Here is a 7,500-nt window from a genome sequence, read left to right on the forward strand (position 1 = left end):
GGCGTGGAGCCGGACGTGGTAATTGGACTGGTGGAGTGGTTAGATCAACTCCTGAGGATACCGTGATGCAGTGTTTAGATTTCGCTGAAACCATATAGACGATTTTATTCAGGTGGTTTGTTGAGCTTGAATTGCATTAAGTCTCAGCCGGAAAAGATATACACAGTACTATAGTGTGAAAGGGAATGTTTGGACAATCAGAAGAGGAAGATGGAGAAACAAACAGATGGACATAAGTGACGAAGTAAAAATCAAAGAAAGGGTAAATCAAGCGGGAGTGAAAAAAGAAGACGAGAAAAAAAAAGAGAGAGAGAGAGAGAGGAAGAGAAGAACCTGAAGAAGGAAAACTAGTCGAAAAATAAATAAAGTACAGAAGAAAAAGATGATAAATGAAGAAAATAAAGAACGAAGATAATATAAACAAGGTATATGGGGGAAAGGACAAAGAAGGAAAGTAATAAACATGGGCGAGGAAGATGCGGGTAAGAAGAATTGAGGAAAAGGAAGAGGAGGGTAGGAAGTGGCTGCGGTAGGAAATTGATGAGAAGTTTGAACAAGATAATGATACGCAAGTGCTGCAGGCCGCCGAGGAAAATGAGAAAGGGAAAAGATCGAACAGGAGGAGGTAGAGAAGCAGGAGGAAAAACAGACAGAAGTGCCAAAGAAATTTTGAGAAACAGGAGTAGGAAGAGACAGGAAAGATGAGAGAAGAAAAGGAAGAGGGAAAGGAGAAGAAGAAGAAATAGAAAGGGAAAAAAGAAGAAGTAAAAGAAGTACATGGAAAAAAGGAGAAGACAGAGAGAAAAATTAGGAGGAGTTGGAGGAGGTGAAGGAGGAGGAATGAGCGTAGGAGAGTGAAACATGGGCGGAAAGGAAAAAGAGGTAAAGAAAGAGAACCAGAAGAAACAAAACTGGAAGAGGGAGAGAGGAAGGGGAGAGTTAGGGCAAGGAGGATAAAGAGAAGGAGGAAGAAGAAAGAAGGAGAAGTCAAAGAGGAGAAGGCTAAGAGGGTGAGGAGGTGTAGCAAAAGTGAAAGAGGAAGAAAGAGAAGACGAGGAAGGAAAAAGGGACAACTAGTGGGGGGAGGAAGTGAAGAGGAAAAAACAAAGAAGTGGAAGAGGATGAAGAGGAGAAGCAGAAGGGGGAAATGCGAGGACGTGGAGGAGAGGAAGAGGTGGATGGGAGAAGTACAAGGTGGTAAGGTATATATATGTATGTATATTTATATATTATATATATATATATATATATATATAATATATATATACATATATATATATATATATATATATATATATATATATATATATATATATATATATATATATATATATATATATATATATATATATATATATATATATATATATATATATATATATATAATTTTGGTGTTGGTTTTTTCTATACACTGCAGGACTACCAGTCTATTCCTTGGATGATGACAGTCTCTATACCTCAGTACTTTGACTTAATTCAGCCAGACAAACTTGTATGGAAGGTGCGAAGTCCACGTGAAATGAGTGAAATGACGAGCTTGTTGAAATGGCCATGTCTGTGAGTGGAAACTGTGTAATCAGTTCCATTATACTGATTAGATGCCATCACTGAAATGCAACACTAGTAATGCTGCTTCTATCATGTCCACCGCTGCAGATGATGCTTGGGAAGGCAAACACGACTTGAACGGTTACCTAGCGTTTCCCGGGGATCGAACTCAGGACTCCCGGTTGCAAGAGTATTGTAATGGGCGTTGTCTTACTCATGAACGCCCATTAGGTACTTAATTCTGGCTAGGTGTCCGCATGTAGAGGGCATTGGGGAATTGAAAGATTAAAGAAGAGTTTTGCTTAACACATCTGTATCTCACGTCATCTTTAAAGACTTTGTTACTCATTTAATGGGCATTGCCCAGAATGACTGGTTTGACACGTTCGGTTGACCTCTTGAGACCAAAGACACGACTTGATGATTTTGTTGTCCTTAACGTCAGACGTTTTGATTCCATTGAGTGAGTGTCGCAGTATATATATATATATATATATATATATATATATATATATATATATATATATATATATATATGTATATATATATATATATATATATATATATATATATATATATATATATATATATATATATATGAAGGTGGAAAAAGAAGTCAAGGGTCTAGTTCCGAGTTCCTAAGTTTATTCCTGACCGGTTTCGCTCTATGCTTCCTCTGAAGAAGCATAGCGCGAAACCGGTCAGGAATAAACTCAGGAACTCTGAACTAGACCCGTGACTATTTTTTTCAACTTCATCAACTTGTCACAATGTAACAGCGTATATATAAATATATATATATATATATATATATATAATATAAATATATATATACATATACACAAGTTTATCAACCACAATGCACTTTAATTCTAAGCCATCAACATCGGATGAACCGTGGAGGCGTATGCAGAAATTGAAACGTGGTACGCCCGAGTATATATTCTATAAAATCTGAATAACAAAATATGTCATGGACTTTAAGGTAAGGAACGCGTATGCAGTTTATAGAGGATAAAACTGACTTAAGAATTATAAATGAATGCGCTTACTCCGAAGTCGGAGTAAGAAGAAGAACAAAAAATTGTGTGTATGAGAGGAGGGGCGCTAAGAATCCACCTGGAAGCCAACGGGGGCGTCAGCCTGGAAATTTTTGGGAATCATTGGACGTTTACAATGTACCAAAAGGTTGCCAGATGCCTTAAACTTTGATAGATAGGGGATAAAATTGCCTTACGACTACTATTGTATATATATATTTTTTTTTACAGAAGAAATATCTCATAGGGCTAAAGCCATACTGATCTTGCTCTTAAATCATGGAGTCCAAAAGGAACAAAATAGCCTTAGAACACTTGTATGGGGACCAGAGATGGAACAATCGTAGCACAACCATGGAACTTCAGAGAATACCAGAGGAAGAGTATAAAGGAGTAATAGAAATCATGACAAATGCGGAATGATAATAATAATGAAATAATAAATAAATAATAAAGTTCTTTATTGTTCACGTAGATTACATGAAATTTGTCTTGTGTGTTTTCATAAGAAATCGAGGGCAATCATACATGTCACAGATGGAGTGTGATGAGAAGTGAGTGGTTTAGTTAACAAGGGTATGGAAAAACCCACGTAAAGTGCCAAGAAGGAAATAAGAGAAATCTTATATGATAAAAAAGGAATTGATAGGGAGACGTGGAAGAGAACTCAGAAAATAATATATAGAAGAGAAGGAAGTTAGTGGAAGGGAAGAGCAATGGGTATATAGGAGAGGAAAGAAAAAGAAATTGATAGGGAGACGTGGAAGAGAACTTAGAAAATAATTTATAGAAGAGAGGGAAGTTTAGTGGAAGGGAAGAGCAATGGGTATATAGGAGAGGGAAGAAAAGGTAACTGAAGGAAAAAGCGTGCGAAAAAGGCCAGGAGGGGAAAGGGAAAGGAGGAAACGAACTGGTGAAGAGGTATCTTAAAGGAAAGTGTACAATCGACGAAGTTGGAGGGAAAGGGTATGGATGAACGAACCGTCATTCCACCGAATCATGCTTTCTGCTGTTATAGAGAATTTTACAACATATTTGTTTCAGAATACGACAAGAGGAAAATAATGTAAATTAAATATACCTGGACTTAAAAAGAAAAGAAAAATGGAGAATCAAGGAGACTTAATACAAGCCTTTAAAATGTTAAGAAAAATTGTAAACATCAACTTACGAACAATATTCTAATAAATGTTAACAGGACGAGAAATAATATTCCAATAAATATTAACAGGACGAGAAATAATGGCCTTAAACTGTCAGGATGTAGATTTAACCTACCACCACATCGTCATTCAAAGAAATATGGTGCTGGGTGAGGTGATTGAATACAATACTATTCAAAATTTGAAAACTTATTCAGGTAAACACTTTTTTTTCTAAGCTTGAATTTCTTCGCTACGATTAAAAGTCTTATGCACCACATGATACGAATATTGATATTTTGGAAAACCATGACTCCCTGGAAGATTACTGTCAGTTGTTAATATTCAGGAAAGATATACAATGAAAATAGGTGGGATCAGATTAAAAAAAAAAGGGAAGTACCATTGAATACGAATATTGAGTCTGAAAAATTATGACTCCCCGGAAAATTACTGTCAGCTGTTAATATGCAGAAAACATACATAATGACAATTGTTGGGATCACGTAGAAAAAAGGAAATACCACAAGATACGAATATTGATAGTTTTGAAAAATTATGACTCACCGAAAATTTACTGTCAGCTATTAATATGCAGAAAAGATACACAATGGAAAAAAAAAATGGGATCATAAAAAAAGAAAAAAAAAATACTGCAGGATACGAATATTGATAGTTCTGAAAAATTATAACTCCCCAGAAAATTACTTTCAGCTGTTAATATGCAGAAAAGATGCACAATGATAATAGTTGGGATCAGATATAAAAAAGGAAATACCACAGGATACGAATATTGATAGTTTTGAAAAATCATGACTCCCCTGAAAATTACTGTCAGCTAATAATATGCAGAAAAGATACATAATGAAAATGGTCGTGGTCAGATAGAAAAAAAGAAATACCGCAGGATACGAATATTGATAGATTTGAAAAATTATGACTCCCCGGAAAATTACTGTTAGCTATTAATATGCAGAAAAGATACATAATGAAAATGGTTGTGGTCAGATAGAAAAAAGGAAATACCGCAGGATACGAATATTGATAGTTTTGAAAAATTATGAATCCCCGGAAAATTACTGTCAGCTGTTAATAATGCAGAAAAGATATACAATGAAAATAGTTGGGATCGGTTAGAGAAAAGGAAATACTGACTGTTTACGAATATTGATAGTTTTGAAAAATTATGATTCCCCAGGAAATTACTGTCAGCTGTTATTATGCCGAAAAGATATACAATGAAAATAGTTGGGATCAGATACAAAACAGGAAATAATGACTGTTTACGAACTAGGAGCTGCTGGCATATCTCCTGAAAGTTGAGCGTGTACCCAAAGGGTGAAAGTACAACTGATGTAAATAGTAAAATGTAAAACATAAGTAGTAAATAGTAACTGTAAATAACAAAATGTAAACTTCTGTATGTTGTTAGTTTAGATCGAGATAAATCTTTTGCTCACAGGAGGGGTTTAACGCTGAGTGAAATTTGTTTGCCGATAGCCAAAACAAATGTACAAATCGACTTTTGTCCTTGGAATATTAATCAAAATGGTCTACAAACCTTCGACCACAAGATTGTTCAAAAGGTTAAACTCGTGTATTCATCTCATGGTATCACTACCTAAAGGTTATGGTATATAAACAAGTCTATATATTATTACGGACAAAGAAAGATAATATATGAGAGTAGTATACCATGTTGATATCAGAAAGTAATGGTACACAGCCACGGGCAGTCTCTGCCTTTCATTCAAGTCAAACAAAGTGACAGTATAATGATGTGTTCTAATTACACGAAAGAATGAAAATATTGATACGTAGTCAGGATAGATCTAGGATGGTGGAAACTCAGGGTTAGGAGAGAAAGAGGTGGTGCGGAAAAAAGACAATGCTAGAAAAGAGAGGAAGAGCACAAGAAAGCAAAGAAAAAAAAAAAGAAGAATAAAAGAAAGTAACAGAGGAAATGAGAGGTCAGAAAGGAAGAAAAGGAAGAACGGAGATAAAAAAAGAAAATGGAGGCAGAAAAAGAAAGGAAGATAGGAGAAAAGAAAGACGAAAAACCGAAAGGAGGAGGAAAGAATACATCAGAGATTGAATAAGAAAAAGTGGAAAATAGAATAAAAGCTGAGAAAACGAGTTGAGAAAGAAGAGGAAGGAAAGGCTGGAAAGAGAAGGTGAAAAGAGAAAGGGAGAGGACCAAATTGGGGTAAAAGACAAGAAAAATAAAGATTGAGAAACGAAAGGAAGAGGTGAAGGAGAAAGGAGTAAAAGACAGGAAGAAGATAGAAAGAGAGAAGAGAGAAGGAGAGAGAGTGGGAGAAGCATTATCAGAAGTTGAAGAGATACTAGAACAGGAGGATAAGATAATACAGATAAAAAGGGAGGAGAAAGGGAGAAAACAAGAGAAGGAGGAATGGAAGGAGAGCCGAACGTAGGACGAAGAAGAGTAAAAATAAAACAAAGATAAAGAGGAGGGGAGAGTTAGGAATAGGAGGAAAAGATAGCCGAGGCAACAACAGGAGCAGTAGAAGAAGCAGAGTGAGCAGACGCATGAGCATGTGAAGAAACAGGATCATGAGCAGGGACAGTAGAAGTAGAAAGAACAAGAGGAGGAGCAGGTGCAAGAACAGGGGCAGGTGCAAGAACAGGGGCAGGCAAGAACAGGGCAAGAGCATGAGTAGGAGCGTGAGGAGGGCAAAGAGCATGAGCAGGAGTAGGTGTGGGAGTAGGAGCATCGACAGATAAAGAAGCAGGAGGAACAGCAGGGACAGGTATAGGAACATCAGAATGAGCAGAGCATGAATAAGAGCAGAAACAGAAGCAGGTGCAAGAGTAGGCGTAGGAGCAAGAGCAGGAACAGGTGCACGGGCAGAAGAGTACGAACAGTCGCGGGTTACGAGCGGGAAAAAAGAGCAAAAGCAAGAGCAGCAGGTACAGGAGCAGGACCAAGAGCAGTAGCAGTTGCAGGAGTAGGAGGAGGGATACGAGCAGGAGCAGGGGCAGGAGCAGATAAAGGAAGAAGAACGAGAGCGGAAGCAGAAACAGTAGGAAGAGCAGGAACAGGGAATTTATCGAGAGTGAGAGCAGCAGGTACAGGAGCAGAGATAAAAGATAGGGAAAATGAGCAAGAGCAGGTAATGAGCATGAACACGCGCATGCGCATAAGCACGAACATGAGCAGGGCAAGGGAAAGAGCAGGTGAAGGAGCAACAGCAAAAATAACAAAGAGCAGGAATACCGAAAGGAAAAGGAACAGGAGAAGGATCTGTGACAAAGACAACAGCAGGAGCATAAGTATGAGCATATATATTAACAGGAGTACATGACGGGAAGATAGTATGGTCAAGAACAGTAACAATGACAGCAGTAGGAGCAGGATCAAGAGCAGAAACAGGGTATGTGAGCAGGAGGAAGATCAGTAGCAGGGGGAGAAGCAGGAACATGAGCAGAGGCAGGAGCAGGTGCAGCAGTAGCAGGAGCAGGTGTAGGATCAAGAGGAAGAGGAAGAGCAGAAGCAGGCACCTGGGCACAAGAGCGTAAGGATAAGGAAAACGAAACGGTAGGAAAAGCAGCATGGGTAGGAATGAAGAGTAGGACATGGTGTATTGTGAGAAGGAAGAGGAAATGAAGAGGGAGGACAAGGATTAGGAGTAAGAAGACAAGAAGGAGAAGTAAGCGATGAGAGGAGGACAGGACGTTGCTGAGGGCGTTGCTACGGGAGGGAGCGTGGTTCAGAGAAAAACACAGTTAACGATGGTGAGGAGTGATAC

This window comes from Oratosquilla oratoria, chromosome 10, assembly GCF_046742065.1.
Source record: "Oratosquilla oratoria isolate Oo_2021 chromosome 10, ASM4674206v1, whole genome shotgun sequence".
NCBI classification, from domain to species: Eukaryota; Metazoa; Arthropoda; class Malacostraca; order Stomatopoda; family Squillidae; genus Oratosquilla; species Oratosquilla oratoria.